The sequence below is a fragment of the Dasypus novemcinctus genome, chromosome 3 (assembly GCF_030445035.2).
Source record: "Dasypus novemcinctus isolate mDasNov1 chromosome 3, mDasNov1.1.hap2, whole genome shotgun sequence".
Classification (NCBI taxonomy): Eukaryota; Metazoa; Chordata; class Mammalia; order Cingulata; family Dasypodidae; genus Dasypus; species Dasypus novemcinctus.
In genome coordinates this window covers 47,916,116-47,943,943 of record NC_080675.1, presented here as the reverse complement: position 1 = coordinate 47,943,943, position 27,828 = coordinate 47,916,116, and positions in this window count along the sequence as shown.

Genomic DNA, 27,828 nt, shown 5'->3' with positions numbered 1-27,828 from the left:
ATTCTTACTTTATCTACCTTGTTTTACTTTTTGTTTACAGAAGCTGCTCTTTTCCATAACCTCATTGTAGCAGTTTGGCATCGTTTATGAATTCCAAAAATAGATACTGGATTATGTTTGTAAACTGGTCTGTTACTCCGGGTGTGATAAAATTATGATTAGGGCTTTGATTGGGCCATGTCATTAGGATGTTGAGTCCCTGCTCAGTTGGTGGGCTGAGACTCACAGAGAAAACTACATGGTAGAGAAGAGAGTTGGAGTTTTAATACAGAGCCCGGGGAAGTAAAGACACAGAGAAGGGGGACACAAGGGAGTTATTTTGTGTTTTTTTAAAATTTGTGATTCTCTCTTTTTTTTAAATATATATATATTTTAAAAGATTTATTTTATTTTATTTATTTCTCTCCCCTTCCCCACTCCCACCCCCACCCCAGTTGTCTGTTCTCTGTGTCCATTTGCTGAGTGTTCTTCTTTATTGTCCGCTTCTGTTGTCACCGGCACGGGAATCTGTGTTTCTCTTTGTTGCATCATCTTGCTGCGTCAACTCTCTGTGTGTGCGGCACCATTCCTGGGCAGGCTGCACTTTCTTTCGCGCTGAGCGGCTCTCCCTACCGGGCGCACTCCTTTCGCGTGGGGCTCCCCTACACAGGGGACCTCCTGTGTCGCTGGGCACTCCTTGTCGCGCATCAGCACTGCGCATGGGCCAGCTGCACATGGGTCAAGGAGGCCCAGGGTCTGAACCGCGGACCTCCCATGTGGTAGGCAGATGCCCTAACACCTGAGCCAAGTCTACTTCCCTTAATATATTTTTAAAAGATACATAGATTGGAGACCTGGGAAGTAAACATGCAGAGAAACAGGTATGTGAAGAAGGAGAGAAGTCTCTGAAGAGAGACGAGCCTGATAGTCTACAGCTGGCCTTGTGGAGAGAGCAGAGCAGCTGAGTCCAGGGAGGAACGAGCCCTGGGAGAGAGATGAGAATTATCCCAGTTTAGGGCAGATATTGAAAGAAGCTGGGATTGTGGAGCATTAAAAGGAAGGGAAGGCTGGACCCTTGCAGATGTTGGCAGCCATCTTGTTCCAACACATGGCAACAGACTTTAGTGATGGAAGTAACTTATACTTTATGGCCTGGTAACTATAAGCTTCTACTCCAAATAAATATATAAAACCTAACAGATGTCTGGTACTTTGCATCAGCACCCCTTTGGCTAATACACTTACTAAAGCTATGAAAAACAGATATTGTCCATATTCCATGAGTGCTTTACTCAGTCAAAGTCAGAACTCAGATTGTTCCATAAAAGGAACTATATGAATTCTGTGCTTATCTCACAGGATGCAATATTTTTTACAGGAAGTTATCTAGCCCCATCCTATGGGCCAAGATAAGCCATAGAGTCCATCACCCACACCATTACCATGCCAGAGACTCGACCACTGTTGTTGATTTTTTTCTTTTTATAGGTGAATAAATGGGCAGTAGGAAATATCCAATGTAGAACAACCTGGTACTACAATGTAGGTCACCTGGATTCAGATTGGAAGCTCTACCAGTATTTGGGGGAAATCATTAACCTTGCCTAAAGGAAGGGAGAAATGATTTCTCCCTGTTTAATCAAGATACAATATTTTAAAAAATAAAATTTGAGATATTCTATAATGAAAGTAGAAGAATGTAATGAAAAAATTTGACTTATTGCTCCAATTTGCTGAATCCTCATAGAACAGAATTTAAAATTTGGAGATGAAGCAGTAGACTTCTTAGTTTTCAAGGACTTCCCTCTCATTAATGCAGTATCAGTATCACTTTTAGTTATAGGGTTGACTGAAGACATGGAAGACCATTGATGAAGGTTGATTTGTTTACCATTTAGCTGATTTATTTCCTTAGAGTTCCTCCAGCTGAATGTGGCTCATCTCTTCAATAAATACTTTGGGTTATAGTTTTCAAGTCCACTGAAAATGTCCATCAAGCTAGGAGACTTTAAAATTCAGGCCTGTTATTTCTCTTGTATTTACTATACTACCATCTCCTACAGCATTTCTTTTCTGAATCAGCAGAATCATAGATTCTGAGACTTATGGGCTAACTTAATGACATTATTTCAGAATCATCATTCTAAAACAAAGACCATCCACCTCTCCAGAGACTTGCATACAGGAACAAAAAAATCTGCTGTCAGTAAGGACACTGTTTTGCTACACAGCCACCCAAGTAAAACACCCAGAGTGGCCATTGCAATTTAAAATAAGAAATCTTAATTCACAGTGTTATCATTTAAAAACATGTATCAAGCTTATAAACACTTGGATACGTTTGATTAAAAGTTAAGAAAAGTCTGTCTCTCATCTGCTTTGATTATTGCCTTTATTTTTGGCACTAAAGAAAGGTTTGTTTAGGGGTACCTGGGTGGGACTTAGTGATTAAATTTGCAAAATATGCAACACCATTGAAAAAGATGTTCAGCAGTTTTTCTGTTTGTGCTTGTTTTTTCCTTCTTGACAAATTCTAACCATTAGAATATCTGACAGCTAAAATTAATGGCCCTGGTTCGCATAATCCATGTGGCATTTAAACATTTCTTTAGGCAAAAGTAAATCATGGGCATGATATCCAGGTTAAGTGATAGTGCTGTGTTTTAAATTGATTCACAGTTTGGCAGAACAAAGTAACTTTTATCAAGAAAAAGAATAAAACTTTCAGAGCTCATCTGGGATGAAGGGATTCTCTGCAAGTAGAGTAGGAAAGATCAGAGTAGGACTAGGAGTGGTGGGTTAGGTATGGCTTGTAAACAGTTCAGGGAGATAGATGTGTTACCCAGACTTATTGAAGCAGATAATTGGAATTTTTCAATGAAATTTTTGAGACAATTGTGGATTCATATGCAGGTGTAAAGCATAATACAAAAACATCCCTGTTATACCTTGTCCAGTTTCTCCCAATGTTAATATTTTATATAACTACAATAAATGTTACAATCAGAATATTTACATTGATGCAATCCATATTTTATTCAGATTCCCTCAGTTTTCCCTGTACCTGTGTGTGTGTATATGTCCATGTATATATTAAGTTCCATACGATTGTATCACCTGCATAGGTTCATGTATCTACTATCAAAGTAAGACGCTGAATAATTCCAACACAGTAAGAATACCTTATATTGCCTGTTAATAACCGCATCCACCTGCCTCCTGTGTTCACATCTCCCAACCGATAACCAGGCTTACATTTCTAAAATTTTGTCTTTTTAAAAATTTTATACAAATGGAATCATGCATTTTGTAAACTTTTAAAAACAAATATGTAACCTTTTGAGATTTTTTTCTTACTTAGCATAATTCCCTGAAGAGTTACCCAAGTTTTGTGTGTTTCAGTAGTTCTTCACTTTTTACTGTTGAATAGTATTCCATAGTATAGACAAACCACAGTTTGTTTAACCATTCACCCATTGACCTGTTGAACATCTGGGCTCATTCCAGTTTTTTGCTATTACAAATAAAACTGAATATGTGTGTACAGGCTTTTATGTAAAAATAAGTTTTCCTTTATGTAAGATAGATGCGCAGAGTGTAATTCTTGGCTCATAAAGTAATTGTATATTTAATTTTTTAAAAGACAATTGGATTTTTAATTTACCCTAATTGCACTATATTTCTTACATTTGGTTAAATATGGCCAAAAAGAAAAAAATTCCTTAGTGATCTCCTTTCATTAATATCTGAAACTCCTTTGAGAAGTTGATGGAAGCTGTGGATGATCTCAGCACAAACATCATTATCGTCATCATTATTATATGGTACTTATTCTGTGTCAGACACTGTTCTAAGAGCTTATCTTATATTAGCTCATCTAATTCTCATTACACCTCTAAGAGACAAGAACTTGATGCTCAGAGAAATTAAGTGACCAGGATCACATAGCTAGTATATGACAAACAAACAAACAAACAAAACAAAACAAAACAAAAACCCACCCACAACAAAACACACATTTCATCCATTTAAAATATACAGTTTTGTGGGTTTTAGAACAATATTCTCATAGTTGTGCAATGAACACCATAATCTGATTTTAGAACATTTCAACACTCCAAAAAGAAACCCTGTAGGCATTAACAGTTGATCCCCATTTCCAGTCCACATTCACACCTCACCAAACTCTGGCTTCAGGCATCCGTTAGTTTACTCTTTCTCTCTATGTATTTGCCTAGTCTGGGAATTTTACATAATCGCTACCATGCAACAGTACGGTTCTTTTCTAACTGTCTTCTTTCACTTAACATAATCTTTTCAATTTTGTATCATGTATCAGTTCTTTTTGTTGTTGTTGCTAAATAATATTCTGTTTGATGGCTGTACTACATTTTATGTATCCATAAATCAACAATTGGGCATGTGGGTTGTTTCTACTCTGTCTATAATGAATAATACTGCTATGAATATTTGTGTACAAGTTTTTGCATGGACGTATGTTTTCATTTTTCCTGAGTATAAACCTAGGAGTGAAATTGCTGGATTATATGGTAACTCTATTTTTAGCATTTTGAGGAAATGCCAGACTGTTTTCCATAGCAACTATACCATTTTACATTCCCACAAGCAATATATGAGGTTCCAATTTCTTCAAATCCTTGCTAACACTTATTATGTTCTGATACTGTCTTTTGCATTTTACCCATCCTAGAATGTGAAGTAGAATCCTCAGTGTGTTTTGATTTGCTTCTCCCTAATGACTATTGACATTGTGTGTCTTTTCATGTGTTTTGAACATTTGTACACCTTCTTTGGAGAAATGTCTTTTCAAATCCTTTACCCACTTTCTAACTGAGTTATTTTTTTATTGTACAGTAGTAAGTGTTCTCTATATGTATTAAGGAGAAAGCTCCTCTGTCAGGTATGACTTACAAGCCCATTATGTTAGTTGATTTTGCTTTCTTAATGATTTTCTTTGATGCATAATAATCTTAATTTTGATGAAGTCCAATTCATTTGTCTTTTCTTTTCTCACTTTTGCTTTTAGTATCATGTCTTTTAAAAAATACTACCTAACCCAAGGCAATGAAAACTGTTACTCCTATTTCCTTCAAGGAGAAAGTTTTAGTTTCTTAAGCTGCCCAAGGAAATACCATGAAATGGGTTGGCTTAAACAATGGGAATTTATACACGCACAATTTTGAAGCTGGGAAAATGTCCAAATCAAGGCATCATCATGGTGATGCTTTCTTCCTGAAGACCTTCTGCCAGTAATCCTTGGCTCCTCTGTCATCTGGCAGGATACATGGCAATGTCTGCTGGTCTCTCCTTTCTCTTCTGGATTGCATTTATTTCAGTTTCTTGCTTCCTTGCCTTTGTCTCTTTTTGTCTGAATTTCATTCTCTTATAAAGGACTCCAATAAGAGGATTAAGACCCATCCTGACTGAGGTGGGGCACACCTTAACTGAAGTAGCCTCATCATTAGGTGCCACTTACAATGGGTTTATACCTACAGGAATAGATTAGATTTAAGAACATGTTTTTCTGGGATATATATAGCTTCAAATCACCATGGAGTTGTATAGTTTTTGCTTCTTCACTTATATCTATAATTCATTTTGAATTAACTTTTTAAATAGAATGTAAGGTAGTAGTCCAAATCCATTCTTTTGGATGTGGCTATCAAGTTATCTCAGCACTGTTTGTGAAGAAATTTTCATTTTCCTATTGAATTGACATCCTTGTCAAAAATCAATTGGCCATAGATATATGGGTCTATTCTCTTTGATTGATTTATATGTCTATCCTTGTGCTGGTAGCACACTGTTTTGATTACTGTAGCTTTGCGGTATTTTAAAATTTGGCAGTGGAGTTGAACAAACAACTTTGTTCTTCTTTCTCAAGATTGTTTTTGTCTATCCTGGTTCACTTATATTTCTATATGAATTTTAGGGTCATCTTCTGCAAAAAAATTTGCAAAAAGCTAGGATTTTGATAAGGATTTTGTCAAATCTGTAGATTACTTTGAGGAGTATTTCCATCTTAATAATATTGTCTTCCTATCCATGAACATGGGGTGCCTTTACACTTACTTATTTAATTTCTTTCACTGTGTTCTGCTATTCTTGCTTTGTTGTCAGGATGGGAGACAAAATTAAGCTACTTTGTAAATGTCAAAGAACTGAAAGGACCCAACATATAACACTGTACTCATCATAGACTCATTGTAGACATCTAGCTTCTTCCCCAGACACATTTGTTGAAGCTGGTTTCCCGGGTCTCTTTGATGCAACTATCCAGCTCATAATGAGAAGCCATGTCCTCTAGCTGACCTCCAATAAGAAAAATTGTAACACCAATAAAGGGTTGATATTCCTTGAAAAGCACAGGGAATGCCCTCATACCTCTTTCCTCTCTTTCCTTTGTCCCTGCTAAATTTTATATCCTTTCATGAATTCTGTTATCTTTCTTAGTACTTGGCAATTGTAGAAGGTTTTAATTGTCTGATATGAAGGCTATTTCTAGTTACAAAAATCTCTGGTGCAAATTTTTAAATCAAGATGTTCTTTCAATACAGCATGCTCCCTTAAAGAACCTTCTGGAAAATTATTTCTATAAAACAGACATTAACGGAATAGTTTTGAGGGTCCATATTGTGGTAGACAGATAAAGATAGGCAGATTTTGGATATATTGGTTGAAAGTAAGTTGGAGACAAAGGTAGTTATTTGGGCCTAGAGAGTAGCTAAAATGTTTCGTACTCCACTAGTAAGAATTCCAAAATCGTGCTATGTTTGCCCATACTGGAGACATAAAATTCAGGTTTCCATTCATCCTAAAGTTGAGAGAAAGCCTGGAAAATGAACACATCTTAAGACTTGTACTTTTGGTGCCATTTTATATGGATGAATTTATGTTATAAATTGGAACATAAAATCAAATCTTAATATTCTATTAGTAATGGCATAACTATCCATGTGACCATGTCATTCATGCAGTTATTAATTCAGGCTGTTATTCCAGTTAAATAAAATTGGTTGAAAAGCTGCTAAAAATGTTTTATACTGCTTAATATAAAATGTAACTAGGAAGAGAGAAATCCAAATTCATTCATAGACATGTACTTAATATCTTCATAAAATCAAGATTCACATTAAAACAGATGCATTCAAACCTCTCTATTTTAATGTCCATGAGTTTTTCATTTCTTAAATATTTTTTCTTTAGTGCATTACTTTAACTCATCTTTGACTGACATAAGATGATTGAATAATTGGTTGAAGAGAATGGATTCAGCTTGTCCTTTTTAATGACTGGTGTCTTTAAAAGAAGAGGCTATTTGGACAGACAGAGGGGAGAACTCCATGTGATGAATGAAGTAGAGAATGGCATGGATTGGAGACAAGCCACCACCAGAAGTCAAGAAAGGCATGAAGTAGATGCTTCCTTACAGGCTTCAGTGGAAGTATAGCCTTGTCAACATTTTGATTTTGGACTTCTGGCCTCCCAGAACTGGGAGACAATGAATTTCTATTGTTTTAAGCCACTCAATTTGTAGTACTTTGTTACCACAGCCCTAGGAAACTAGACACATACCACTGTCTTTTCTGCTACACATTGCTCAGACAGCCACTGCCACCCTCACTGGACTACCCACTCCCCAGGCTCAGCCCCACATCCTGGGTCCATTCTCCTGCATTCCCTTTTCCTCAGTCCCTCCACTGAGGAATCACTTCTGTAACATCTTCACTCCCTGCTTAAGCCCTTTGAAAAACTGGCTCTTACGAGTACTGGGGAAAATGAGTGTAGGTGGATGTGGCGACCAAGGCATCATGAAGGGCATAAACAAAAAATCAGTGGTCTTAAAGCTAGAAAGACCTGAATTCAAATCCTACCTTGTCCTCCTTACTACCTGGGTAAACTTAGACAAGTTATTTATGCATTTTGAAGCGCTATTTTATTTTTATTTATTTTTGTTTTAAATTTTATTTTTAAAGAAGCTTTAGATTACATAAATGTTACATTAAAAATATACGGGATTCTCATATGCCTTCATTAGTGTGGTACATTTGTTATAATTGATGAACACATATTGAAACATTGCTACAAGCCATGGATTACAGTTTATGTTATAGTTTACACTCTGTCCCACACAAGTTTGTAGGTTATGACAAAATATATAACAGCCTGTATGCCATGCAAGACAACTCCAATGTCCCCCCAAATGCCCCATATTATATCTATTCCTCCCTCTCCCATCCCTCAGAACCTCTGGTGGCCACTGCCATTATATCAATAAGAGTTCTTCCATTGCTAGTAATATTAAGTCTATAGTAGAATAATAATAAGTCTACCTTAGTTGGATTGTTCATTCCCCAATCTTGAGGGTTTGAGGATGGTGATGCCTACTCTGCTTCTAATCGAGAGGGAACTTAGATCCTATGGGATAGATGGATAGAACTTTTTTGCTTGCAGTTGGAGACACTCTCTGTTCCTGGGGATGGGTGTTGTTCATCATCATCTCCTGGTGTATTTTATTTTTATTTTATTGTTTATTAGTAGGCTTTCTTTTTTAGATCAGTTTTAGGATAAAGAAAAATTGTACACAAAGTATAGGGAATAGCCATATAATCTAACCCCCTCCTTTACCACCCACACACAGGTTCCCCTATTATTAACATTTTGTATTAATGTGGCATATATGTTATAACTATTGAATCAATATTTATTATTGTTAACCAAAAACCATAGTTTACATTAGGATTAAATCTGTGTTGTACAGTTCTATGGCTTTTGACAAATGAATAATGATATGTATACATCATTAAAGTATCATATAGAATAGTTTCACTGACCTAAAAATGCCTTGTGCTCCACCTGTTCATTCCTCCCTCACCAAACTCCTGGCAACTAGTAATCTTTTTATTGCCTCTATAGTTTTGTCTTTTCTAAAATGTCATATAGTTTGAATTATATATGGCATAGCTTTTTAAGATGGTTTCTTTCATTTAATAATATGCATTTAAGGTTCCTCCATGGCTTTTTTTGTGGTTTGATAGCTAATCTCTTTTTATCGCTGAATAATATTCCATTGTATGGATGTACCACAGTTTGTCCATCCACCTGTTGAAGGACATCTTGGTTGCTTCCAATGTTTAGAAATTAGGAATATAGCTGATATAAACATTCAGGTGGAGGTATTTGAATATAAGTTTCCAACTCATTTGGGTCAACCCCTGAGTGTGTGATTGATGAATCACATGGTAAACCTTATGTTTAGATTTAATAAGAAAGTGCCAGACTGTCTTCCAAAATAACTGTGCCATTTTTCATTCCCATCAGCAATGAATAAAGGTTCCTGTTGCTCCACATCTTTGCCAGCATTGGTGTTGTCAGCATTTTGGATTTCAGTCATTCTATCAGTGTGTATTGGTATCTCCTTGTTGTTTTAATTTGAAATTCTCTAATCGTGTACATCAGCGAGCCTCTTTTCACATGTGTATGTGCCATCTGCATTTCTTTGGTGAGGTGTCTGTTCAGATCTTTTGCCCATTTCTAAATTGGGTTGTCTGTTTTCTTCTTGTTGAGTTTTAAGAGTTCTTTATACGTTTTGGATTTAAATCCTTAAGATATGTGCTTTGTAAGTATTTTCTCCAAGGCTATGGTTAGTCTTTTCATCCTCTTAACTGCCTTTCATAGAGCAAAAGTTTTAATTTTAATGCAGTCCAATTTATCATTTTTCATGGATTGTGCTCTTGGTGTTGAATCTAAAAGTTATCACCAAGGACAAAGACCCTTACATTTCTCCTACATTTTCTACTAGAAACTTCATAGTGCAGTGTTTTGCATTTAGATCTATGATCCATTTTTACTTTGTTTCTGTGAAAAGTGTAATATCTTTACCTTGATTAATTTTTTTTTTTGCATGTGGATGCCCAGTTGTTTCAGTACCATTTATTGAAAGGACTATCCTTTCTTCCTTGAATTGCCTTTGTTCATTGTCAAAGATAATTTAACTATATATTTATGCATCTATTTGTGAGATGTCTATTCTATGCCATTGATCTAATTGTCTCTTTCAACAATACCATACTGTCTTGATCACTGTAGCTTTATGGTTATTCTAGGTCTTTTGTCTTTACACATAAACTTTAGAATTACCTTGTCAATGTCCACAAAATAACTTGCTAGGGAATTTTGATTGAGATTGCTTTGAATCTATAGATCAATTTGAAATGAACTGACATCTTATTAAAATTAAGTCTTTCTTTCCATGGACATGGCATATATCTCCATTTATTTAGATCTTCTTTGATTTGTTTCATCATAGTACTCCATTTTATCCTAATCTCAGTTTGGGATTAATAATACTGCTTTCACAGGGCTGTTCTTAGAGGATATGAAATAATAAATGTGAAGTGGTAAGGTAGGAATTAGGTGTCCAGTACATTCCAGGTTCCATCTAGTCCTTGCTGTCAGTGTAAACCTAGAGACGCCAACTGTAAATAATCAGTGGTTAAAGGTAATTGCTCAGAAGGCTTCAAATTTCACAGAGCACTTGACTGTACACTTAACAATGGGTATATTTTGTTTATGTCAATAAAATTTCAATAAAACTTTTTTTAAAGGGAGCACTTAATAGCAAGTTAAATTAGAATGGCTATAGACCTCTCCAGCTGCCTTCTTTATTTTCTCACTAACAGATATACATCCTCTTTCTTTACAAGCATTCCTGATTTTCTCAGGCAGAGATTGGAGATTGATTTATTTACAATTTTCAGAGTATAAAAGGCCTCTTTGCAACTGCTGAGACTCAGAATGTCTTACAACGATATCTATTACCCCTTATTTCCAAAGCAAAGAAATATCAGCATGCCCTTAAGAATATGTTACGCTGATTATTTGCTCCTGATATTTCCTCCTTACTACTCTGTACTGAACAAAGAGATAACCTACAATGAATAAAGTGGCAACTTCAATACATTTTCTTACTGGATTGCTACCCTAGACTATATATAATGCTTTGATGAGATTGAAACAAATAGATAAATTAAAAATTGTCTGTTTGTTAGATGTAGCCACATCTCCCTGTTTCCCATCACACATGTGGAACAGTTCAATAGCTTCAACCAACAAGACTGCTGTCTATAAAACAAAATGACATTGGTTCACTCTGATCATGTTTTTACTTATCCATATTTCCTATAAATGATGGAAAATAGCTCTAGCTTTTTGCTATTATACTCAGTGTGGCTTTTGGATCTTTCATTTTTTCAATTTTCAGATTTAGATTTCAGTGTGTGTGTATTTGCCTTTTATTTTAGATGAAAATCTCTTTCTGGCAGTTTAACAGATTTACCATACATCTAGGATTCTTTATGTTTTCCTATATTTAAAAAGTTGCTGAGTTTCATTGCCTCCAGTGTTTTTTCCATTTGGAATTATAAACCAGAGGAATTATTTTCACACCAACAAATTTTTCATTTTCTTTATTTTTTTTGCCTAGAGGTACTCTATGATTTATTTCATTGTTCTCTTAAATTATTTAAATATACAATAGATAAAAGATGCTCTACTGCAATTTTTCTGGGTTTTATTCTTCAGCTTTTTGTCTTTTTTGATGTTATGAATCCACAGCAAACTCATTTTTGCTTTCCATTCTCCACGCCTTAGCTAATGAGTATTTTAAAGCTTACCCTGATAAAAAATTTTTGGTTTCCAATATATATTTTGTGTCCTATATTTTGGATCATTCAGCAATTAGAAGTTAGTTTGTGATTAGTGGGAGAATGATCTATCTTTGGTGGTGAAAGCAGTTACTAGGGCTCAGTCAGTTTTGGCTCTTTTTGGTGGAATTTGACTTTTGAGTCAAGAAGCTGTGGACTGCACTTTTCTCCCAATTATGCCTCCCCTAATTACATCCATTTGTTAAGAATAAGCTCAGATATTATTTCCTTCATACTTTTTCCTCATTCTTGCCAGAACTACTGTTTTCCATCTGAGAAATCTCCATGATTCTTGATTTATTCCTTCCTTTTTGCACCTATCCCAATCAATAATTATAGTATGATTATTTGTAAACATGATGAATCTTGTCCACTAGTTTATAAACTTCTTTAACAATATCTACTGTCTTATTCCTCTACTCTTATCTACTGTCTTATTCCTCAAAGCATCCAGTTGGTTGCCTTTCATATATTCATCATTTATTATATTTTTTTGAAAGAATTAGTGAACGATCAAAGCATTTTTAGTAGAGTTTTACTAATCAGTTGTTATTTGTGGTTTTTAAAAATAAAATAATCTGATGTTTCAAACTACTCTTACAGAAATTATTCAATTGCTTAATTTTAATTGTCCAGGCAAGTATAACCATATAAACCCGAGAACTTCCATGGCCATTTGGTTGTGCAATGAGGACTACATGGGTGAAATCTGTGATAAAGTAGAGGTTAGTAGTTGTACAAGGAAGGGATAAGACGGGAGCATAGGGATACTATTGGGTGGGGCTTTGCATGCTTAGGGGGGCTAGGGTTGGGAGGATGGATCAGATGGCCCAAGGAATTGAGGGGAGGGTTGGGGGGGAGAGACGAACATGGGAGATTGTCAGGTATGTGGTTGAAGCTATGAAGTTGAGAATACTCTTTAGAAAATACAATAAGGAAGTGTTACTTGTTTAAGGTGGCACAGGGGCAGACTTCTAGGGAGTGTGTGAGTGTTCATCTTGTCATCTTGTCATAGTGTGTTTTATCACTGGGTGGGGACCCACACAATGAGTGGGAAGGTATACCTCCATTCGGGGAGGCCCGATGTTCTCAAACATAGGGAATATATCTCTTGAGAGAATTGGTGGCTCCCAATGGGGGAGGACGGTCTAGTGTGTCAAGCCCTCAGCATTGCTGCAAGTGTCTATGAATCTGGTCCTTCAAGCAGTGAAGCTTGATTGTCACTGTGGTTCCTGAGGGGAGAGAGAAGAGGAATAGAATAGATGACAGTATGTACCATTTAAATAAATATTTATCTGACTTTGAAAGTTGTAAAGATTATTGTAGATTTTTTTCTGTACTCTGAAGGTGTCACAGGAATTTTACACAGTGCTTGACAGAACAAGATTTCCTAAAAATACTCTAGATACCACTTTCCCCAGTCTTTCTCATCCATGACATAACTAAAAATCTTTAACTTTCTCCATCAAGTTCCTTCACAATTAGCACTGAGAAACTAGATAGTTGCAGATGGCTCTATGCAGGTTGTGATCTACATGAAAAGCTTTCCCTGGAATTGTGCAATGTACAACCTGCCCAGCCATTTACAGCAGCCCTGCCATTGTGTTATTCCCATTTATTTCTACCTTCTGTGCATCATAATAGTTGTACACGAAACACCTTACATGTGATCCTCAGGCATCTGCAACACCCTTGCAAGTGTAATTCTCAGGTTGGCAGTTTTTCTCTTGAGAAATGATTTCCCTTGCAATTTTAATTAATGAAAGTCTCTACTTAATTAGATAAAAAAAAAAAGAAACCCAATTTATAAGCAATATTGAACAGAATGAATCTCCTACACAGCATCCTAGATCTGTTTTCCGACCCTGTACACCTAATGCAGGGATTCTTACCTTTTTTGTTCCACAGACCCCTTTGCCAGTCAGGTGAAAACCACGGACTCCTTACTAAGTCCACACTATACTAATATTGTGTATTATTTAGTAAATATATCACACCGACACCAACATGTCCCCACAAGAATGTTTTTGTTTTTAATTTAAATTAGAGCTCACAGACCCCTTGTTAAGAACCCCTGACCCAATGAACACACTTTATACTAGAAATTAAACAAAAAAAATGGCACTGTCCCTATTTTAAGGAACTTAAATGCCTAGTAAATAGACAATTATAAGTGATAGTTTTATTAGGAGGGTAAGCAGGGACTGCTATGGGAATACAAATGAGTGAGCTCACCAAAGCATTTAGGCCAAAGGAAGCATTCTAAAGAAATTTCACTCCTTTCTTTAATAAGTGCTTTTTAAGTCAGATGTGTCTAATCAGACCTGGGTCCTCCTCCACCTGATGGAAATTTGGCTAAGAAAGAATGTAGGGGGATGACTTAAGGCTTTATGAGTATGTCTTAGCCATGATAAGGAGCCTGGATTTATCCTGAAAGAGGAATGGGACTGATAATGCCTTTCAAGCTTATAAGTGGCATAATCCAATTGGTGTGAGGGAAAGAGATTTCTGGATATGGCAGGCAAAAAGAATCGGAAGAAGGTTCAGAAATCATTGTAGTAATTCAGCTAATTTAAGCATAACATTATTAAAGGGATAGAATTGATAAGACCAGGTGATTGGATAGGAGAGATAAGAAAAAGAGAACAGTCAGTCGAAGATTACTCCTAGTTTTCTGGCAGTGTGATTTACATATGATAAGAACAGTTTTAGGTAGTATGCTAAGGAGTTTAATTTTGGACATGTTGAGCTTAAAATGCCAATTAGACCCTCCAAATAAAGAACTCAATTAGCATTTGGCTATGTGGGCCAGAAAGAAATATTTGGGATTCAGCAATATGTTGGAATGGCATGATATTGCTGGCTGCTCACCAAACATTCATTTCCACTTCCTCCTAAAATTTCAGCCAGATTACATTTCCCAGTCAGGTGCCGCCTTGTGATTATGTCTGACCAAAAGGATATGAATGAACATAATGTGTGCCACTTTTGGCTTTTAGAGCTGGGTGTGCTTTCTCCATGTTTTCTTTCCTCTTTGTCTGGGTGAGTGCAGACAATGACAATGTTCTAGGGGATACTGGATTCACAAAATTGGAAAATCATGAATTCTGGAATCTCCACATGGAAAATATCCAGTCATCCAACAGGAACATTTACCTTTTTACCTTGAACCATTGCATGAGGTAATCTCTATTGGGTTAGAGCCCTATATTTTGGGGCCTTTTTTTTTTTTTTTTTTTTTTTTTTACTGTATTATAGCCTACTCTAATAAATACAGGTCACAACTGAAACAATAGAATCCAGTGAGATGATCCAAGAGTGCATTGAGCAGTGAGAGAAGTTGCCATGGAAATCCCCAAGAAATGTTTATATATTTAAAGGATGGCAAGAGAATGACAGAATTTTGAGGATGGCTTAGAAGGTGCAATTAGGGAGACAGAAGAAAAATCAGAAGAACATAAGCTCAGAGAAACCAAAGGAAAGAATGCAGGAACAGAGGAAGGCTGCATTGGTCTACAGTCTAGGTTTTATGGGAAAAGTGTTAGGAAGACAAGAAAAAAAAGAGATTGTGTGAAATAATGGAATGTAAGAACTAGGATGAGTAAGGAAAGTAAATACAGTAGTAGAAAGTAGATAAATACGAACACAGCAGACAAATTACAGAACAGGTTAAAGAATTGAGAGAGATCAACACAAATTACAATTCAAGAGGGGTGATTTTATTTTTATTTTTTATTTTATTTTTCAAATTATCTTTTCTTAAAGTTAATAGATCACATAAAATGTTACATTAAAAAACATAAGATGTTCCCTTATACCCCACTCCCCACCCTCCACCGCCATCATTTTTTTTACTGTATTTTTTTGAAGATACATAGATGACAAAAAATGTTACACTAAAAAAAATATAAGAGGTTCCCATATATCCCACCCTCCACCCCCACCCCACTCCTCCCACATCAACAACTTCTTTCATTATTGTGGCATATTCACTGCACTTGGTGAATGCATTTTGGAGCACTGCTGCACCACATGGATAATAGTTTACATTGTAGTTTACACTCTCCCCCAGTACATTCAGTGGGTTATGGCAAGATATATAATGTACAGCATCTGTCCCTGCAATATCATTTAGACAATTCCAAGTCCTGAAAATGCCCCACATCACATCTCTTCTTCCCTCTCCCTGCCCTCAGCAATTACTGTGGCCACTTTCTCTACATCAATGCTACAGTTTCTTCCATTACTAGTCACAACAGTTCTACAGTAGAATATCAGTATGCCTACTCTAACCCATATTTTATTCCTCCATCCTGTGGACCGTTGGATGGTGATGTCCATTCCACCTCTAAATCGAGAGGGGGCTTAGATCCCACATGGCTGATGGATGCGATTCTCCTGCTTGTAGTTGTAGGCACTCTCGGTTTCTTCATGTGGTGGTTGACCATCTTCACCTCCTTGTTAGCAGGAGGAGTGTTTTTAGATCAGGATTTTAGAAGTGAAGCAGTGCTAGGTGACAATAAAATCTAGGGTGTATTCATGAGAAAGAGAGCTGGAATCATAGATATTTGAGATGAAGACCAGTGGAATTAAGGAGGTAAGGACCTTGGATATTTGTTCCTCTTAGATGAGTTCACCCTTACTTGCTTGGGGGTAGAGTATGGAAACTTTAGTCCTTGACCCATTAGTTTAGCATAGTAGATAAAAACTGTACCCCCCATTAATTCAATTTTTAATGTCAGTAACTAATTACTCTCTTTGATTTTGTGTAATTATCACTTGTGTAAGTGACAAACCAGATCATGAATCAATAACAGGAGTGGCTCATAAGCCTGTTGATTTCCCATCAGGCAGAGTGTGACACAACTGGCTAATGCTGTAGCTTGCTTTAGATCTTTATATCTTTGCATTACTAGCTATAGTAGCTTTGGCCCAACACAGTCTGATTGGAAAAGGTCAGCTATGAGTAAAGAAATATCCCAAGCAATTCTAAACTATTTCAAACAAAATAAATCAACAACACTGCCCATCCCACTAGCTGGTTCAAAGGTTTTATTCATCTGATTCACATGGAATCAAATTCATTTAATTCCCCTGACTTCACACAGCTGAATTCCAAAGTCTGAGTGTCCACCAAATTTTCTAGTTATCTTTTATTTATAAAACAAGGGAGGGGACTATGCCTGAAATAAGAAAAAGTGGACCATTGACTACAGGGTGCAGTGATGTTCAGAGATGTACTTACTGGGTGCAATGGATGTCTCACAATGATGGGAGAGAGTGTTGCTGTGGGGGGAGTGGGGGGTGGGGGCGGTGGTGTTGATTGGGACCTCGTATTTTTTAAATGTAATTCGTAAAAATAAATAATTTTAATTAAAAAAAAAAGAATCACAAAAAAAAAGAATCACAAAAAAAAAAAAGAATAACTATTAACTCTTTGACAATATAGTCTAAAAATCTTACTGTTCTGTATATTCTTGGAAATGCCAACCATAATAGTGTTTGATATACACATGCATCATAGGTATATATTTAATAATTCAAGTCTTGTTTGAGGAGGATCAGTGCTAAATGTCCAATGAAACCATAAGCACCTTATAGCAGGAAAACAGGAATCACCAGTTTTGTGCCGAGAACCCATTATGGGCTCCACAATATTTGCAGAGAGATGCTTATGTAATTAACTACTTCAGTTTATTTTTAATAGAATGTAGGAGGATTTAAGCCTCTTATGAATACAGAAAGACTATCTCAATGCATTATTTAATATGTCTTCTGATGAGGTTCATAGAAATGCTAGCTTTTCCCAATTACTGCTCTAGTTAGGCAATAAAGAACAAATTGATCTTTATGTAATGTGTATGAATATGAATTCACTCATGTCCCAAACCCTGGCTCTTGTACTATCCTTCAACTGCCAAAGGAACCCAGAAAATACATACTCCAGGAATTCTGACAATCTCAATTATTCCAGTCTCCCAGCATGCCCTGCTAGAACAATGAAGCTGTACTACCTCAGGCTGTGCAATCTGATGCACACTTATTAGCCTGTCTTTAATTTCCAGAAAACTCAGTTGTGCATGAAGACAACTCAGCTGAAACTGGAGCCTTTTCACTGACACAGCATTTCAGATGGATGATCAGAGAGTTTTGGAGGGGTTGAGTCCCAGGGCTCAGCATCACAGAAATTTCACTTGTTTATTGACAACTGAGCTAGACTATTTTTATGTTATAAGGACAGGAGAAATGGATTATGTATATTGAACAATCCAAATTTTATTATATTTAAGGAACTATAGTTGTGCTTTATGTGTAATGTCATTTTTTTTCTTTTTTTTCCTGAAGTAGAGGGGCCAGAAAATGAACCCAGGGACCTCATAAGTGGAAAGTTGGTGCTCAACCACTGAGCCACATCATTTCTTCTGAGTCGGTCCCTTGCTTGTTTGCTCATTGTTTGCTCATTGTTTGCTCACTGTTTGCTCATTGTTTTGTTCTTCTAAGAGGCACCAGGGGCAGAACCAGGACCTCCCAGGTGGGAAGCAGGTGCTAGACTTGAGCCATATTTGCTCCCTTGTAATGTCATCTTCACTATACGGATACAGGATTGGGATTTTAGTTTTTCTCAGTATTTTTGTTGTTGTTCGTTTGTTTTATCAAACCAAGGGATGGGAAGGCAGTGGATTTTCTCTGGTAAATGAAAAGGGCCATTTCTTCTAGAGGAAAATAAAGGTGGATTATAAGGAATTTTAATTTAAAGAGGTCAATGAAAAATTGGAGATACCTCTTCTCTATAAGTACCTTATTTCTTAAATATCACTAGTCCTGTTTTGCATGTGGCAAAAGAAATGTTCAGCAATATTAAAGGTCAAGACACATAGAAGAGCAAAATGAGTCACTTTCTACCAAAAATAGCATATCTCTATCAGAAAACAAATTATAGGGCTTATTGGTAAATACACAGTAATTCTGGAAATTGCATAGTGTGGGAAAATGATTTTCCCACAACTTATATCAAGATTGGTAGACATTATATTACTTAGTAGTAAATGTGTGGCCAGATTTTATAAAATATCAATTCAAGTGGCTATTCAAGAGAGAGGCCATGAAGAAACAATTCTTCTATCCAGAATTTTTGAATAATAGAAATGGTAAAGTCATTGTTAATTGTGGTAGATAAGTCCCAGAAATACACATTTAACTGGGCACCTAGAAGAGAAATGATCAGGAGACTGCCATACCATTCCTAAACTTCCATAACATCATGTGCAAACAGAAGTTGATAAGTTAATTAAGACAGAAAAGATGCATCACTTTAGTAAGCTTGAGTAAACTGGGAGAAATATTTGTCACTTAGAGAAATCAGAATTGTAATATACTGTTTGATACTGACTAAAATCAAAGTGACCAACCCATTCTTTGAATACTGTCAAAGTTGTTCTTTCAGAATTATAAAATTAGCACATTTACCTTTGCATCTCCATTTTGGGCTTGGGATTAGACAGCCTTGGAGAGAATCTCAAATACTAGCTACAAGAAAATTACTAATCCTTTTAGACTTCAATTTTTCTCATCTGAAAAATGGGGATAACTTTCCAGTTTATTTTTAGTCTCACTCTGCCAGGTTTTTTTTGTGATAAGTAAGTGATATAATTAGTCTGACACAAAGTACAGGGGCAGAACTTTATAAATGTTAACCCCCTTATAATCCTACTTACTCCACATGGACATACCCTTAGCTCTATTTGAGAGAACTCTTTCCCTTGCAAATAGCAGAAACCAGAGCTAGAAATCAATTATGATGCATAGGTCCAGTGTTTATCCAGTGATAGTTTATTATCAGCGTCTCTTCTCAATTGTTGGTATTCTGATTATTTAGTGCCCTTGCTTGGTTTGAGGTTAAATATTTTGAATATTGTCCCTGGCAGAAATTAACTAAATTCACTCTCTCCATTAATCCATTTGATGGCCACTGGCTGCCCCAGGTCCATATCTATTATATTTACCAACTATATTGGAACAAAAGTACATCCACTCATATATCAATACTAGGGCAGAATTATTACTGGCCAGATATGAGTCATTTGCTAATCCCCATGTAGGCTGGTGTGTTGGTTAGTGGGATGTATTGATTTGCTACTCCATCAAAACCACATGGAACAGAGGAGGGATATTTACCCAATGTTACCAAATGTAGGGAAGTGATGCTGGGAAGAAAAACAAAGCAAAAACAAGCAAAACAGATGTTTACCATGTTAATGGATGTGAGTGCAGAGCACATTTTTGTTAACTATTGTAAAATTGTAGTAGAGAATGATAAATAAATTCATACTTCCATTTTTATAAATATTATATATATTATATGATTTAATGAAAAGAACTAACTGGAATATTGAATTTTTGTAGCTTGGTTACCCACTCCACAGAGAAATACACCTGTTCATGCTACATAGTACAATTATAAAAAGGTATAGTCTAAGCAACACAGGGGCAGAAGGAAGAAGCCAATCAGGCTTCAGAACATACTTGTAAAATGATTTAAATTCCTACTAAGTCTTTGTTGTTAAAGGTGAGTTGTATTTGCTCCAGTAGATGACAAAGAGATAGATGCTTCAAGTATTGTAACACACGCTTAAGCTAACATAAGTGGAAAATAAGAGTTTAAGATTTAATAAAAGTCTTTTTGGAGACTCTTTTTTGGAAGTTTATGGACTGATAAAGGGTCTACAAGGATGGAGACATGATTGGTGGACATAGAGAAGGAAAAGAAAGAAAAAAATGAAATCATGAATTACCAAAATCATTGCCTTTCCTTCTCAGTACTCCAGAAACAGCACGTGAGTAGTAACCTTAACCAAGTCTATAATGCATAAAGCTAGACAATATATTTTAGTGCTTAATACTTTCAATATTGGATAACATTCTACCTTGTAGCATTCAGTATTTAAGCTTCTTTTCCCAACTAGATCACAAATTCTTTTGAAGGCATATACCATGGGATATTTTCATGTGTGAATTCTCCAGAGCACCCAAAACTGTATGATGTCCATTAAGAGTGCTTAAAGAATGCCTATTCAATTAAATTAGGTGAAGGTTATTAAATAATTAATGCCATGGGTCAATTACAAAGAAATAATATTAATGCTAGAAACAAACATGAGTATAACTATAGTAGAGGCTCTAAAAAGAAGTCATAACATGTACGGAAAAATTATTTAGCCTGAGTGAGAAACATCTGCCTAAACAGATGGGCTCTTTACCAGGAATAAATGTTACAATACTAAACAGTGATTAATACCACCAGTACAACTGAGCAGTATATGGAGCTATTTTATTCCTCTAATGGTCACTTTTATAGCAAATGAAATGAGGCAGTGACAGACAGCACAAATGTTACACTCATTTAAACATTCAGAAAAAGAGTGGAAACCAACACTCTTGCTCTTAATTACTTAATTATCACAATGTTAAACCTTAATGGATTACTGGTAAACCTAATATTGATTTAAAGCTCCCATTTGTATTCCACTATTTCTATTAAGAAGCATACTCAAACCTACCTTAGTTTTACATTGAAGGATCATATTTGGTCAGATTCCAGCAAAATATAAAATATAGCTAAAATTCTCCTTGCTATTAAAATATGTATACCCTGGAGAACCAGCAAGATGGCAGTGGAGTAAGGAGCTCCCAGAGTCAGTTCCTGCTATAGGGCAGTTAGCAAACACCCAGAGCTCTCTGGAGCTAGCTGGCACCTGTTTGGGGGCTTCAGGAGGCCAGAGAGCATCCTGTAATGTCCTTGGGGGAGTGGAAGGAGGAGGCTGCCCATCTGCCGAGAAGACTCATAAGTAGAGTGCTACACACCACAGAGGCCGATGCCCATCCTCCAGGTACAAGCTGCCTCGGGAGCTGTTTCGCGGCTGGAATTGAAAGCTCCATTTCCCCAAAATGGGGGAGAATGAGGAGGTTGGGCACCAATTTCAGCTTTGATGAGGAAATTCAGTATGATCCTGAAACAGCTAAGGTTTGAATCAGTCCAGGTCAGAAAGAGGCCAGTAGCTGCCATCTTAACTTCAGCCTGGCATGAGGGGAAGCAGGGTAGACTGAGAATCCCAGTGCAGGTGGTGGGGACCGGCTTCTTCCCATCCAGATCATATTGTAGGTCTAGCCTAGGGCCCAGTGCCACCTCCAGCAGGGAGAAAGCTGCGGGGACCTGCGCCAGCCTCTCTGGGAAATTACCGGCTAAGCCGTGGAGGCCAATGATCATTCTACTCTGGCGGCATAAGCCGCCCTAGGAGCTGTACTGTAATGGGAATTGGAAGCTCCATTTCCCAGAAACAGGAGGAGGAGATGGTTGGCTGCCAATTTTGGCTACTGACTGGGAGACTTGGCTGGCTAAGAGATAACCCAGGGAACAGCTGGGGCGAGAACCAGCCCAAGTCAGAAAGAGGTCAGTAGCCACCATTCTGACTCTGCCCCAGTCTGAGGGGAAGCTGGGCTGACAGTTTCTTTCATGCAGATCAGCCTGCAGCCCTAGGCTTCAGCCCTGCCTCTGGCAGGGAGGAGACTGCACCAGCCTATACAGGTAACTGCAGGGAACTTTGGCTGGCATAGACTGAAAATCAGAAGTCTGCACAGATTGCTGCTCACAACTGCAGCTCCATCCCTGCCCCAGGTAGGGGAGAAAGAGATGTGAAACTTCATCAGTCTCTCTGGGCAACTACAGTCTAGGCCTGCACGTGGATTATTCCACATAGCTGTGACTCTGTCCCTACCCCTGGCAAAGCAGAAAGTTGGAGGAAGCTTCATTGGTCCCAGGCACAATGAGGGCAGCTTGAGCCTCCACAGCTTACAGCACCATCTACATGCCTGGCTCCTGCTGCATAACCAGCAAGGGAGAAACAATAGGAAGCCCTAAACTAGAGAGAAAAACTGCACCCAGAAAAAATACTTTAGTAAGCCAGATATGAAGACACCAACAAAAAATTACAATCCACACCAAGAATCAGGAAGCTATGGCCAGTTAAAGGAAAAAGATAAGCCTCCAGATGACATAAAGGAGGTGAGACAACTAATTATAGATGTTCAAACAAATCTCCTTAATAAATTCAATGAGATGGCTAAAGATATTAAGGATATTAAGAAGACATTGGATGAGCACAAAGAAGAATTTGAAAGCATACATAGAAAAACAACAGATCTTATGGGAATGAAAGGTACAATCAATGAAATTAAAAAAAACATTGGAATCATATAATAGCAGATTTGAGGAGGCAGAAGAAAGGATTGGTGAGCTTGAAGAAATGGCCTCTGAAAGTAAACATACAAAAGGACAGATTAAGAAAAAAAATGGAAAAAATTGAACAAGGTCTCAGGGAACTAAATGACAGCAAAAGGTATGCAAACATACATGTCATGGGTGTCCCAGAAGGAGAAGAGAAGGGATAAGGGACAGAAGGACTATTTAAAGAAATAATGGTAGAAAATTTCCCAACCCTATTGAAGGACATAGGTATCCATGTCCAAGAAGCACAACATACTCCCATCCGAAAAAATCCAAATAGACCAACTCCAAGACACATACTCATCAGAATGCCAAAGGCCAAAGACAAAGACAGAATTCTGGGAGCAGCAAGAGAAAAACAATGCATAACATATAAGGGATACCCAATAAGATTAAGTGCTGATTTCTCACCAGAAACCATGGAGGCAAGAAGACAGTGGTCTGATATATTTAAGATACTATAAGAGGAAAACTTCCAGCCCAGAATATTATATCCAGCAAGACTGTCTTTCAAAAATGATGGCAAAATTACATAGAATATTCACAGATAAACAGAAACTGAGAGAATTTCTAAGCAAGAGACCAAATTTTCAGGGAATACTAGAGGGTGTACTAGAACTTGAAAAGGAGAGACAGGAGAGCGGGGCCTGGAAGAGAGTCTAGAAAAGAAGATTATATCAACAAAAGTAACTAAAAGTGTCAAAAGAGTGGTGGAAATAAAATATGACAGATAAAACTCAAATAGTCAGGGATAAACTTAACCAATGATGTAAAGCACTTGTATTCAGAAAACTGCAACTCAATGTTAAAACAAATCAAAAAAGCCTTAAATAACTGGAAAACATTCCAAGCTCATGGACTGGAAGACTAAATATCATTAAGATGTCAATTCTACTCAAATTGATATGTGGATTTAATGCAATCCTGATAAAAATTCCACCAGCATTAAAGAAAAATTGAAAACACGATCATTAAATTTATTTGGAAAGGTAAGGAGTCCTGAATAGCCAGAAACATTATAAAAAGGAAAAGTGAACCCTCATCTCCAGACTTTAAATCATAATACCTACCTATAGTGGTAAAAACAACATGGTACTGGCCTAAAGACAGACACAATAGACCAATGGAACCAAATTTATGGTTCAGAAACAGACCTTCACAGGTATGGTCAAGTGATTTTTGACTAGCCTGTCAAAGTCACACAGCTTGGGCAAAACAATCCATTCAACAAATGGTGCTGAAAGAATTGGACATCCATAGCTGAAAGAAGGAATGAGGACCCCTATCTCACACCTTACCCAAAAGCTAACTCAAAATCGATCAAAAAACTAAAAATAAAAGTAAGAACCATAAAACTTCTAGAAGAAATTTTTGGAAAATATCTTCAAGACCTGGCGGTAGGTGGTGGATTCTTAAAGGAGATAAGAGAAGGACTGAGTGGACTACTGATGTTTAATGTGTGTAGAAGTTTTAATTAGCTTTACTGTAAAATTGTGGAAATGTATAGAGTGGATGGTAACACACAGTGAGTAACAGCTAGTTTATAAATGGGGATGTGACTGAAAATGGTAGTCTAGTTACATAAATGCCAATTGACAGAATGCTTGAGAATAATCTAGGAACTGTACAGAACAGTAAACCAAGAAGTGGGTGAGAATTGTGGTTGATGGTAGATGCAAGAGTGTCCTTTTTAGCTAGAACAAATGTATATCACTACTGCAGGGTGATGGGAATGTGGAGAAGCATGGAAAAATACAGCTGGAGTGACCTATGGATTGTGGTTAGTAGTAATAATATTCTTGTATCTATGCAAAATATGTACTGTGTTGATAGTGAGGCAGTATGGAAAATGTGAGCCAAATGTACACTATCGACATGGCAATCAGATGATATTATTTTATCTGTAGCAGATGACACACCACATTGTGGTGTGTTGATGGAGGGGTGTTGTTTGGGAATTCTGCACATGTGCATGATTGTTTTATAAGTTTACAACTTCTGTCATAAAAAATTATATTTTAAAAAAATAACAGGGTGGGTTGGGGTAAAAACACCAAATGTAAGATAAGAACTATGATTAGTAGTAAGATTTTGACAATGTGCTTTCATAGTTTGTAACTAACATCTCAGGACAATGCAAGGTGTTGGTGGAAGGGTGATGGATGGGACCCCTGTATGATGCTAGGCAATGTTTGCTTTGTAAGTTCACAACTTTTACTATTTACTTAATCGTTTATGTATGTTCATATATAAATGATATAAAGATAATAATCAGATTGGGTAGGGGAAAATACTTCGATTAGTAGTAGTATTTTGACAATGCTCTTTAATCATTAGTTAAAAAGTTTTAAAAACAATACAAGTTATTGGTGGTAGGGTGAGATGTTATATATGTTTGTTTGATGTTATATATATTTGTCTTGTAAGTTCACAACTATTATACATTTATTGTTTATGTGTGTTTATATATGAGTGATATATTTCAATAAATTTTAAAAAAAATTTAAAACGTGTATACCCTGAAGAGGGAAAAAGATAGAAACTCAATCAAGGTAGATGTGGAACATGTGAAAATATGTAGCTTGAGGGAATATTGACTTTTATAACTCTCACCTAAAATATGCAGAAAATTGGAATCAGTTTATTAGAATAATGAAAATTATTTTATTATAATTTCCTTGAACTATTATTTATGGATTTGGGTTTTTCTGGTGCTCAGTTAAAAGAAAATCACAAGAAAAATTAATTCTGATGTGCTTCAGTAGAGCTGCAAAATTGTGTACTGGTGCAGTTCCATTGGTTTATAACATTCACATTATGGAAACCATAGCAACAGCGACAACCTCCTCTTTAGCACTGAAAATGCGAATCCTTAATGACATAACTCCATTTAAACCGATGTATATTTTAAATAGATACACTAATTTTTAAAATAATATACATGCTGAAGGCTACGGTCCCCTTCCCAATTTTGTTTTAGAATTTCTCCATGGTGCCTCTGCTTGGGATTCATCAGATACATGCTGTGTTGTGTGCCGACTCCAACACCTCCCCAAATTCCTTCTATTCCTCTATCTAGTAGAGCCAGGATCTTGCAAAATAAAGGGGTTTGAGAATGTTGACCATGTGTGAGGTCTTTCCCATTGTCTTCATTGTCATCATCATTCTTATCATCATTATTTATACTTGTGTTTGCATGCTTTCAGCACCTCTTGAGCTTGAAAATCTCTCTTGGTCCTCAAATTGGTTATAATAGAGGGAGAGTGGTTTTAAGAGAAATGGGAAGAGGGTGTTTAAACTTAGGTATCTAGCTGATAAAGCTCTAAAGTGTGAAATTATCAATAGGCTAAATACATAGTTTCACTATTGCTTAGTATGGCTTAATTGTTATCTAGAGATGGATTATCTCAGTTCTCCCATGGGGGAAATTGGGTCACTCCCAGGTTTAGGGGCCTTTGATAGAAACATCAAGTTTTCTTTTTTACAAAATGTATTTATCACATTGTTCCCTCTGCTTGGAAAATCTACTTCTGACAATTCTTCCTTGTCCCTCCTCACCCAACCAACAAATACCAGTCATATGTTAATCCTTCGAGATTTATTTGGTGTTCCCTGCTCCCATGTAGCCTTCCTTGACCATTTTATTGGATCTCTTTTTCTTACTTGGCCTCTTCCTTTTCCCTACTCTATGTTTCCATTTGTCTTTGCCCTTATATATATGTATTAAGTTGTCCTATGTATCTTTTTCCCATTTAGATTGAAAGCCTTTAAATTAAAAAAATGTCTTTTTCTGCCTTTAGGCCCTGTCCAGCACTTATTCTGGCATATAAAATACACTCAATAAATATTTGGTAAATTGGATGAAAATCAATAGAAATTTTCTGAACTAATCAGAGCCCCAGATTTGCAAGTTTTGTTAGAGATGGGTATATAACTGTGGTGCCCAAATACCTGTCATGAGGCTAGTGCTAGGTTGATAGGAATTATCTGGAGAGATTTTTAGAAAGACAGATTTCTGGGTCCTATCTTCAAATATTATAATTTAAAAGGTTAGAGATATGTCTAGAATTATGTATTTTTAAAAGTTATCCCAGTTTTTAGTCATTTTTGGAATGATATTGGTAAAACAAATGTGTTAAAGATTCCCGTCCTATATATCCTACATCCAAACTCAAATAATTTTAACAGATATATTTGGCCAAATTTAAGCTGTGTGGAAGGTCAGGTAGTGGAAGCTGTTTTGTAAAACTGACATTCCCTTAGCTCCTAATCTTTCTACTTTCCCCTGAAAGGATTCAGAGTTAAAAGAACAACAGCAGAGATGGAATTGATCAATAGAGGCTTATATCTTCCCTCAAATATTTTCATTGGCCATAGCTCATACAATCTCTAAACTTTATTTTTAAAAGATATTCCTAAGTCAATGGGCTATTCAAATAGTTAAAGTCTAAATATGTGATTTATTTTAATTCTACTTATCCAATGAAAATTTCCTACTTATAATTCATCATATTTATCTCTAACATTATTATTAAGATTTTTACTTACACAAAGTAAAATTTTCTAGAAATTGGGTAATAAAAAAGAGCATCCATCTGGGATCACTTTCCTTCTGCTTTGGCAGTTTGGTTTGGGTTTGCTGGTGACACATACTCTAAATTTTTGTTTTGCTTTGTTTTTGTCCAAAATGTATATAATTTTTCTTTATTCTTCAAGGATATTTGTACTGTGTATAAGATTCTACCTTAGCAGTTTCTGTCTTTGAGCTTGAATATATCTTTATATATTGTCTTCTGCTTTTCAAGGGTAGTAAGGAAGTCAGCTGTCAGTCTTTCACCTCTC